The following is a 10,774-nucleotide window of genomic DNA, read 5'->3' as shown; positions in this document are numbered from 1 at the left end:
ACATTATGATTAGTCTATCTATAAAGTTTGTGAAGTTATTGTTGCTGCAATCTTGGTGTGTTTAATGCTTGTCACTAGGGCCCGAGTGGCATGATCTTAGATTTAAGCTCTATACTTATTGCTTAGATTGTATCTACAAGTTGTTTACACATGTCTATGTCCGGAACCCGAGGCCCCAAAGTGACAGAAATTGGGACAACCGGAGGGGAAGGCGTAGGTATGAGGATCACATGTTTTCACGGAGTGTTAATGCTTTGTTCCGGTGCTCTATTAAAAGGAGTACCTTAATTTCCAGTAGATTCCCTAGAGGCCCGGCTGCCACTGGCTGGTAGGACAAAAGATGTTGTACAAGTTTCTCATTGCAAGCACGTATGACTATATATGGAAAACATGCCTACATGATTAATAATCTTAATGTTCTGTCTTAATGCTATTTCAATCCTATCAATTGCCCAACTGTAATTTGTTCACCCAACACTTGTTATTGGAGAGTTACCACTAGTGTAGATAGTTGGGAACCCCGATCCATCTCTCATCATCATATACTCGTTCTACATGTCATTGGAAGTAGTGTCAACTATTTTCTGGTGCCATTGCTCTCATATTACTGCTACCGTCGCCGTGTTATCGTTACTATCGCTCTCGTATTACCGTCGCTTTCACATCACCCCCGTTACTAGTGCTTTTCCAGGTGCACTGAATTGACAACTCATTTGTTAAGGCTTATAAGTATTCTTTACCTCCCCTTGTGTCGAATCAATAAATTTGGGTTTTACTTCCTCGAAGACTGTTGCGATCCCCTATACTTGTGGGTTATCAAGACTATTTTCTGGCGCCGTTGCCGGGGAGGCATAGCTCTACTCATAAGTTCACCTGGGGAGTACACTCTACCTCTCTCTCTATTTTATTTTATTTTGTTTTGCTTGGTTTATTTTTGTTTAGTTTATTTGTTCTTAGTTTATTTCTGTCTAGTATTATTTTTCTTAGTTTACTTTTGCCTAGTTTGTTTTTGTCTTGTTTTATTTTCCCTATATACCCGAAAATCCATAAAAATTTGAAAAACCTAAAAATTAAAAACTGCTATTATGGGAGAACCTACAACCTATTTGGAGCTTATAGAATTATATAATAATTATAGAGAATCGAGAAAGGGAAAAGTTATGAGTGTTGTGATAGAAAAATTAAATACAATTGCTAAAATCTTGCTTAAACGACATGATATAAACTGTTGCTCTAAACAGGATACTAAACATCTTAAATTCCAATGTGGCTTTAGTGAGGAAATTTTAATTAAGAACTATAATTGGAATAGCTATATTCATTTTGGGTTCGAAGAGGTAGAACAATTTTTCTTATTTATGGGAGCCTCTGAGATAGAATCATTCATGTCTAAAAATTATGAAACTTGTGCTGTTTGTAAGGACCTTAAAGATTATGTCTATTCTATCCTTAATTTTTGCATAGAAAGCTACAGTGATAATCCTTATATCATTGATTATAAAGAGAGACTCATTAATGCACAAGAATGCACTCACAATTTGCAGGAACCGGTGGAAGAAGAAATTGATGAACTAGAAAGCTCATTGGATGAAAAAGAAGAGGAGAGTGATGAACAAAATGAGGAAGAATGGATTAGCTACCCATGCCAACCTTCTAATGAGAGTAACTCTTTATCTCTTACACTATTTGATTGTCCTCCATGCTTACCGAAAGAGGATGAATGTTATGTTCCTGTGGATTCTCTTGAAATATTCCCTATGAGTAAAACTTGTGAGAATAATTATGCTACTGTCATTCATGATAATCCATGCTACTTTGATAAATTTTATAATAAAGCTTTGTTTGTGCCTGATGTCGAAATGCATGGTACTAAAGAGTTTTGCTTGGCAAATGCTTATGATAAAGCTCTAGATGATGGTCCTATGTTACTTGATAATATTAATTGTACTACTAATGAAAATGGGATTGGAGAGTTATTGACTTTATCTATGAGTCCCATATCTTTTGAGATTGATCAATCATCTTGTTATATTATTGATAAAAGTGGATTTGAAAGTTTTAATCCCGCTATTTTTGAGCTTGATAAAAATTATATGTTTATGGATCATGAGAAACATGCTTTATGTGATAGTTATATTATTGAGTTTATCCATGAAGCTACTGAAAATTATTATGAGAGAGGAAAACATGGCTGTAGAAATTTGCATGGTACTAAAACACCTCTCTATATGCTGAAAATTTTGAATTTACTCTTGTTTTATCTTCTTATGCTTGTCACTTTGTTCCTCATGAATTTATTTGTGTACAAGATTCCTATGCATAGGAAGTGGGTTAGACTTAAATGTGTTTTGAACTTGCTTTTTGATATTCTCTTTTGCTTCAATTCTCACCCTTATGTGAGCATCATTAAAATTGTTGAGCCCATCTTAATGGCTATAAAGAAAGCACTTCTTGGGAGATAACCCATGTGTTTATTTTGCTACTGTTTTGTTGTGTCTTGGAAGTTGTTACTACTGTAGCAACCTCTCCTTATCTTTATTTTATTGCATTGTTGTGCCAAGTGAAGTCTCTAATAGAAGGTTGATACTGGATTTGGATTTCTGTGCAGAAACAGATTTCTATCTGTCACGAATTTCAGTAGATTTCTCTGTAGGAAACTCAGAAAAATCTGCCAATTTACGTGCGTGATCCTCCGATATGTACGAAAATTTCATTAGTTTTAAGTTTTCTGATTTGAGCAACGGAAGTACCTTGTAAAAATTCGTGTTTACTGGCTGTTCTGTTTTGGCAGATTATGTCTCTGTTTTTTGCATTGTCTCTTGTGGACTTTAAGTGAGGCTTTCTAGACGTGGAGAGCTGTAGCTAATGTTTTATTGAGTTCTTGCAATGTGTCACTACAGGACCAAAGTGGATTAAAGTTTTTTGAGTACTAACCCCTCTAATGAAGTTGATGAGAAGTTTGGTGTGAAGGAAGTTTTCAAGGGTCAAGAGAGGAGGATGATATATGATCAAGAAGAGTGAAAAATCTAAGCTTGGGGATGCCCCCGTGGTTCATACCTGCATATTTGAAGAAGACTCAAGCGTCTAAGCTTGGGGATGCCCAAGGCATCCCCTTCTTCATCAACTTATCAGGTTTCTTCTATTAAAACTATATTTTTATTCGGTCACATCATATGTGCTTTACTTGGAGCGTCTGTGTGTTTTTATTTTTGTTTGTGTTTGAATAAATTCGGATCCTAGCAATCCTTGTGTGGGAGAGAGACACGCTCCGCTTTTTCATATGAACACTGGTGTTCTTTGTTTTATTTTTTGTTCATGGCGGAGTTGAAAACCGTTGCACTTATTAATATTTGGTTGGAAACAGAAAATGCTTCATATTGTCTTGGATAATTTGATACTTGGCAATTGTTTTGAGCTCTCAAGTAGATCATGATTAAGCTCATGCACCATGTAGTTTAAACCTATTAGTGGAGAAATATCGTAGAACTTGTTGAAATTGGTTTGCATGATTGGTCTCTCTAAGGTCTAGATATTTTCTGGTAGAAGTGTTTAAGCAACAAGGAAGACAGTGCAGAGTTTTATAATGCTTGCAATTTGTTCTTATGTAAGTTTTGCTGTACCGGTTCATACTTGTGTTTGCTTCAAACAAGCTTGCTAGCCCAAAGCCTTGTACTGAGAGGGAATGCTTCTCGTGCATCCAAAACCTTGAGCCAAAACCTATGCCATTTGTGTCCACCATATCTACCTACTATGTGGTATTTCCTGCCATTCCAAGTAAATACTTCATGTGCTACCTTTAAACAATTCAAAAGCTATCATCTCTTATTTGTGTCAATGTTTTATAGCTCATGAGGAAGTATGTGGTGTTTTATCTTTCGATCTTGTCATTTACTTCTGACAGACTTTCACAATGGACTAGTGGCTTCATCTGCTTATCCAATAATTTTGCAAAAAGAGCTGGCAATGGGGTTCCCAGCCCCAATTAATTAACTTGCATTAATAATTCTCTTCACATGTTTTTCTCTGATCTATCAGTAAGCAACTTAAATTTGCAAATAGACACTCCTCCAAGGTATGTGAATGTTGGAAGGCACCCGAGGATTCGGTTAGCCATGGCTTGTGTAAGCAAAAGGTTGGGAGGAGTGTCATCTAATAAATGAAACTAAAATGCATGTGTAAACAAAAGAGAAGAGGGATGATCTACCTTGCTGGTAGAGATAACGTCCTTCATGGGAGCCGCTCTTGGAAGTCTGGTTGATGAGGTAGTTAGAGTACCCACTATCATTCGTTGACAACAACAACAAACACCTCTCAAAATTTTACTTTTATGCTCTCTATATGATTTCAAAACTTGAAAAGCTCTAGCACATGATTTAATCCCTGCTTCCCTCTGCGAAGGGCCTATCTTTTACTTTATGTTGAGTCAGTTTACCCATTTCCTTCCATCTTAGAAGCAAACACCTATGTCAACTGTGCATTGATTCTTATATACTTGCTTATTTGCATTCATCATATTACTTTGTGCTGACAATTATCCATGAGATATGCATGTTGAAAGTTGAAAGCAACTGCTGAAACTTATATCTTCCTTTGTGTTGCTTTGATGCCTTTACTTTGAATTTATTGCTTTATGAGTTAACTCTTATGCAAGACTTTTGATGCTTGTCTTGAAAGTACTATTCATGAAAAGTTTTGCTATATGTTATCTATTTGTTAGCAAATATAGATTATTGCCTTAAGTCACTTCGTTCATCTTATGTGCTTTGCAATAGTATGATTAAGATTATGTTGGTAGCATGTCACTTCAGAAATTATTCTTTTCATCGTTTACCTACTCGAGGGCGAGTAGGAACTAAGCTTGGGGATGCTTGATACGTCTCCAACGTATCTATAATTTCTGATGTTCCATGCTTGTTTTATGACAATACCTACATGTTTTGCTCACACTTTATAATGTTTTTATGCGTTTTCAGGAACTAACCTATTAACAAGATGCCACAGTGCCGCTTCTCGTTTTCTCGTTGTTTTTGGTTCCGTAAAGGCTGTTCGGGCAATATTCTCGAATTCGACGAAACGAAGACCCAACATCTTATTTTTCCCGAAGACCCCGGAACACCGAAGGAGAGTCGGAGGCGGGCCAGAGGGCCACCAGACCATAAGGCGGTGCGGCCCCAGGCCGGGCCGCGCCAGCCTATGTTGAGGAGGCCCCAGGTGCCCTCCTGCGTCGCCTCTTCGCCCATAAGACCCCTTTCGACCTAAAAACGCGACACCAGTTGACGAAACTCTAGAAAGACTCCAGGGGCGCCGCCGCCATCGCGAAACTCCGTTTCGGGGGACAGAATCTCTGTTCCGGCACGCCGCCGGACGGGAAGTGCCCCTGAAGCCATCTCCATCAACGCCACCGCCTCCATTATGCTCCGTGAGTAGTTCCCCCATGGACTACGGGTTCTAGCTGTAGCTAGTTGGTATTCTCTCCCCCATGTACTTCAATACAATGATCTCATGAGCTGCCTTACATGATTGAGATTCATCTCGATGTAATCGGTGTTGTGTTTGTTGGGATCCGATGGATTGTTACATTATGATTAGTCTATCTATAAAGTTTGTGAAGTTATTGTTGCTGCAATCTTGGTGTGTTTAATGCTTGTCACTAGGGCCCGAGTGGCATGATCTTAGATTTAAGCTCTATACTTATTGCTTAGATTGTATCTACAAGTTGTTTGCACATGTCTATGTCCGGAACCCGAGGCCCCAAAGTGACAGAAATTGGGACAACCGGAGGGGAAGGCGTAGGTATGAGGATCACATGTTTTCACGGAGTGTTATTTCTTTGCTCCGGTGCTCTATTAAAAGGAGTACCTTAATTTCCAGTAGATTCCCTAGAGGCCCGGCTGCCACCGGCTGGTAGGACAAAAGATGTTGTACAAGTTTCTCATTGCGAGCACGTATGACTATGTATGGAAAACATGCCTACATGATTAATAATCTTGATGTTCTGTCTTAATGCTATTTCAATCCTATCAATTGCCCAACTGTAATTTGTTCACCCAACACTTGTTATTGGAGAGTTACCACTAGTGTAGATAGTCGGGAACCCCGGTCCATCTCTCATCATCATATACTCGTTCTACATGTCATTGGAAGTAGTGTCAACTATTTTCTGGTGCCATTGCTCTCATATTACTGCTACTGCTGTTGTGTTACTGTTACTACTGCTCTCATATTACTGCTTTCACATCACCCCTGTTACTAGTGCCTTTCCAGGTGCAGCTGAATTGACAACTCAGTTGTTAAGGCTTATAAATATTCTTTACCTCCCCTTGTGTCGAATCAATAAATTTGGGTTTTACTTCCCTTGAAGACTGTTGCGATCCCCTATACTTGTGGGTTATCAGCGTACAAAATTGCCTGAAACTACTGTTTGTGATAAAACTGCTGAAATTTTTCAAAATATTGGTGACAATGATTCCATTGCTGTAGAACATAATGGTTTAGATTTTGATGATTGTCATATTACTGAAGTTATAAAGTTCTTACAAAAACTTGCTAGAAGTCCCAATGCTAGTGCTATAAATTTAGCCTTTACAAAACATATTACAAATGCTCTCATTAAAGCTAGGGAAGAGAAATTAAAACTTGAAGCTTCTATCCCTAGGAAATTAGAAGATTGTTGGGAGCCCATCATTAAGATGAAATTCAATGATTTTGAATGTAATGCTTTATGTGATCTTGGTGCAAGTATTTCTGTTATGCCTAATAAAATTTATGATATGCTTGACTTGCCACCATTGAAAAATTGTTATTTGGATGTTAATCTTGCCGATAATGTTAAAAAGAAACCTTTGGGGAGGATTGATAATGTTCGCATTACGGTTAACAATAACCTTGTCCCCGTTGATTTTGTTGTCTTGGATATCGAATGCAATGCATCTTGTCCTATTGTGTTGGGAAGACCTTTTCTTCGAACCGTTGGTGCCGTTATTGATATGAGGGAAGGTAATATTAAATATCAATTTCCTCTCAAGAAAGGTATGGAACACTTCCCTAGAAAGAGAATGAAGTTGCCTTTTGATTCTATTATTAGAACAAGTTATGATGTTGATGCTTCTTCTCTTGATGTTACTTGATTTGCACTTTCGCGCCTAGTCGAAAGGCGTTAAAGAAAAGCACTTCTTGGGAGATAACCCAAGTTTTATTTTATTTACTGTATTGTTGAGTCTTGGAAGTTGTTTACTACTGTAGCAACCTCTCCTTATCATGTTTTTGTGCCAAGTAAAGTTTCTATGCTAAAGTTGATGCTATATTTGGATTGCTGCGCAGAAACAGCATTGCTGTCTGTCACGAATTCTCGCTGAGCTCTCTGTAAAAAAATCAAAAAAATCTGCAAATTTACGAGCGTGATCCTAAGATATGTACGCAACTTTCATTAGTTTTGAGTTTTTCCGTTTGATCAAGTTAAGTGCCCCTGCCAGATTCGTCTTTACAGACTGTTCTGTTTTTGACAGATTCTGCCTTTTATTTCGCATTGCCGCTTTTGCTATGTTGAATGAGTTTCTTTGTTCCATTAACTTTCAGAAGCTTTGTGCAATGTCCAGAAGTGTTAAGAATGATTGTGTCATCTCTGAATATGTGAATTTTTAATTATGCACTAACCCTCTAATGAGTTTGCTTGAAGTTTGGTGTGGAGGAAGTTTTCAAGGGTCAAGAGAAGAGGATGATATACTATGATCAAGAAGAGTGAAAGGTCTAAGCTTGGGGATGCCCGGTGGTTCATCCCTGCATATTTTAAGAAGACTCAAGCATCTAAGCTTGGGGATGCCCAAGGCATCCCCTTCTTCATCGACAACATTATCGGGTCACTTCTAGTGAAACTATATTTTTATTCCATCACATCTTATGTTCTTTACTTGGAGCGTCGGTTTGCTTTTATTTTCGTTTTGGTTTGAATAAAGTTGGATCCCATCATTCTTATATTGGAGATATTACGCTCCGCTTTTTCATATGGAACACTCGTGTTCTTAATTGTGCTTTAAATGTTCATGGCGAAGGCTAAATTGCTTCGTTAAATTGCTATTTGGTTGGAATCAGAAAATGCTGCATATGGTTTGGAAACTTGGCAATTGTTTGAGCTCTCATAGATCATGTTTAAGCTCTTGCATCATGTATTTTAATCTATTAATGAAGAACTACCGTAGAGCTTGTTAAAATTTGGTTTGCATGATTGGTCTCTCTAAGTCTAGATATTTTCTGGTAAAGTGTTTGAACAACAAGGAAGACAGTGTAGAGCCTTATAATGCTTGCAATATGTTCTTGTGTAAGTTTTGCTGTACCTGTTCATACTTGTGTTTGCTTCAAACAACTTTGCTAGCCCAAACCTTGTACTGAGAGGAAATGCTTCTCGTGCATCCAAACACTTTGAGCCAAAACCCATGCCATCCGTGTCCACCATATCTACCTACTATGTGGTATTTTTCTGCCATTCCAAAGTAAATTACTTGAGTGCTACCTTTAAAATTTCATTCCTTTATCTTTGCAATATATAGCTCATGGGACAAATATCTTAAAAACTATTGTGGTGATGAATATGTAGTTATGTGTCTTAGTTCTTATAAGTTGCTTGTTGAGCGGTAACCATGTTTCTGGGGACGCCATCAACTTTTTACCTTTGTTGGATATCATGTGAGATGCTATGCATGTTCGTCTTGTGTAACATCCCAAGTTTTCAACAATAATAAAGCAAGTGAGAGTTTCAATTACTCAAAATTCCCAATAAACAAAAACTTTTCTATGCATATAATGCCACATATAGATTCATGCATGTAAGTAATATTTATTTTGTGCAATTGCCATGATGAGTGTTAGCATGTTGATATATTGATATGTGAACCCTAATCAAGATCACAAAACCCTAAATTAAGGAGAAATAAGGAAAATGGGAAAAACCCATAATCACTCACATACACCATATGCCAAAATGCAAATCTTTCACCAAGGCCATAATTGCTTGCTCCCTTGCTTCTAAAATACTTCAATATGATAAACTAACACAATTGCATCATTGGATCATGAATCAAATCAAGAGAAATCAAGAACTCATCATACATATGATAATGGTCACTTGGGCCAAAAATAATTTCTTCACCACTTCACACCCCTGTATTTCTCAAATCCTAAACTAAAGTTTGTCAACCAAAGCCAGGTCATCCAAGACCATGTCAAGGTGAATATTTTTCATGTTGACCACCCTCCCTAAAGTTGACTAGGTTGACCAGAATTAAGTTGCCAAAATGGGATATGAGAATAAAAACAAGATCATCTCAAATTTGAAAAGTTGCAAATCTTTTCCAAATTGAGTGCCACCACCACCAATACCTCACATTAATTATATCTTTGAGATTCACCAAAAAGAATTTCGAAATTTAAATATTTTTCTCTTGCGGCCATTTCAACAAACACTTGGCAGGCATAGTTTCCAAATTGTGATACACACAATTGTCCACTGGTTTCTTCACTAAACCCCTTTAAATTGGTGATCATTTGCTAGTTCTAGGACCCCTGCAACCTCCCAGTACCTCCTTGATCGATTAAAGTGAGAGAGAGGGAGAAGAAAATCCTAAACTAGAGCATGCCGTGGCCATGCCGGCCACCTTTGGCCAAAATCCTCCCTGGCCTCTCTCTCCCCTCTTCTCCATGTCCTCGAGTACCCCTGCAGCATAAGGACACGAATGGTACCCAGCCCCGGCTTGCCAACGCTTGGCATTGGCCAGACAAGCCGTGTCCAGAACCATGCCAGCACGCGCCCATGCCGCGGTCACCGCGCTCTGGAGTGCGCCAGGACGCCAAGCACTCGAGCGTGATCGTCCTCGCCCTGCATCCCTACCGCCGCGCCAAGCATCTACTCCAAGCACCCTACGCGCTAGACGTGCTCAAGCACCGCCCAGGGCCTTGTCACCGTCGTCCTCGCCGGCGAAGTACCGCGGGTACTGCGGCACTCATCACACGCGCCCGAGCCATCCTCTCGCCCTTTTCTCTGCGCCAATACGAGTTGAGCATCGCCAGGACACCGCCTATCTCTAGCCGTCCTTCGCTTGCCCTTTCGCTCGCCGGAAGCGCCACGCCATGGACGCGCCCTTGCAGCACCCCGCGGCACACCTCGACACTATAAATAGAGGCCCTCCCAGGACGCTATCTTCACACCACTCGACTCCCCTCTCACCACTGATCATCCTCACCACAATAGCTCGTTCAATTGCTGCCGGAGACGCCGCAATTTCAAGATCGGAGCCGCCGGGGAACTCAGCTCACCGTCGACGATTGGCGCCACCCCGAGCTTCGCCACTGCTACCAGTCGACTCAGCACCCTCGACAACGTCGCCTCGTCACCAGTAGAACCCCGCGGGAACTCCGGTAAGCTCTCCGACCCCCTACTGACGCCGCGGCCTCGTCGGAATCTCGCCGGAGACGACGAGCGTCGTGAGCCGTTGATCGCTGATCTGATCTGACGCTCCACCTCGCTCGTACCGCTTCGGCGTGTTATGAGGCACCGACGGGTGGCCCCCACCTTGTCAGCACAGCCCACCCGCACCAGTTGCTTGCTGGGCCGCGCTGTGTTAGTTAAATCGTTTCGGCCCATTTGCTTTTCCCGCCAGGCCCAAAAATTCAAATAGAATTAATCCAATTAGTTCAAATTCAAATACTGCTGCTCACTTCAAAATTAAATAGCTCGAAATCTACTACACCAAATTTAACCAATTTTATATCTTTAGAAAGCTCA

The sequence above is a fragment of the Lolium rigidum genome, chromosome 6 (genome assembly GCF_022539505.1).
Source record: "Lolium rigidum isolate FL_2022 chromosome 6, APGP_CSIRO_Lrig_0.1, whole genome shotgun sequence".
NCBI classification, from domain to species: Eukaryota; Viridiplantae; Streptophyta; class Magnoliopsida; order Poales; family Poaceae; genus Lolium; species Lolium rigidum.
This window is presented reverse-complemented; position numbering follows the sequence as displayed.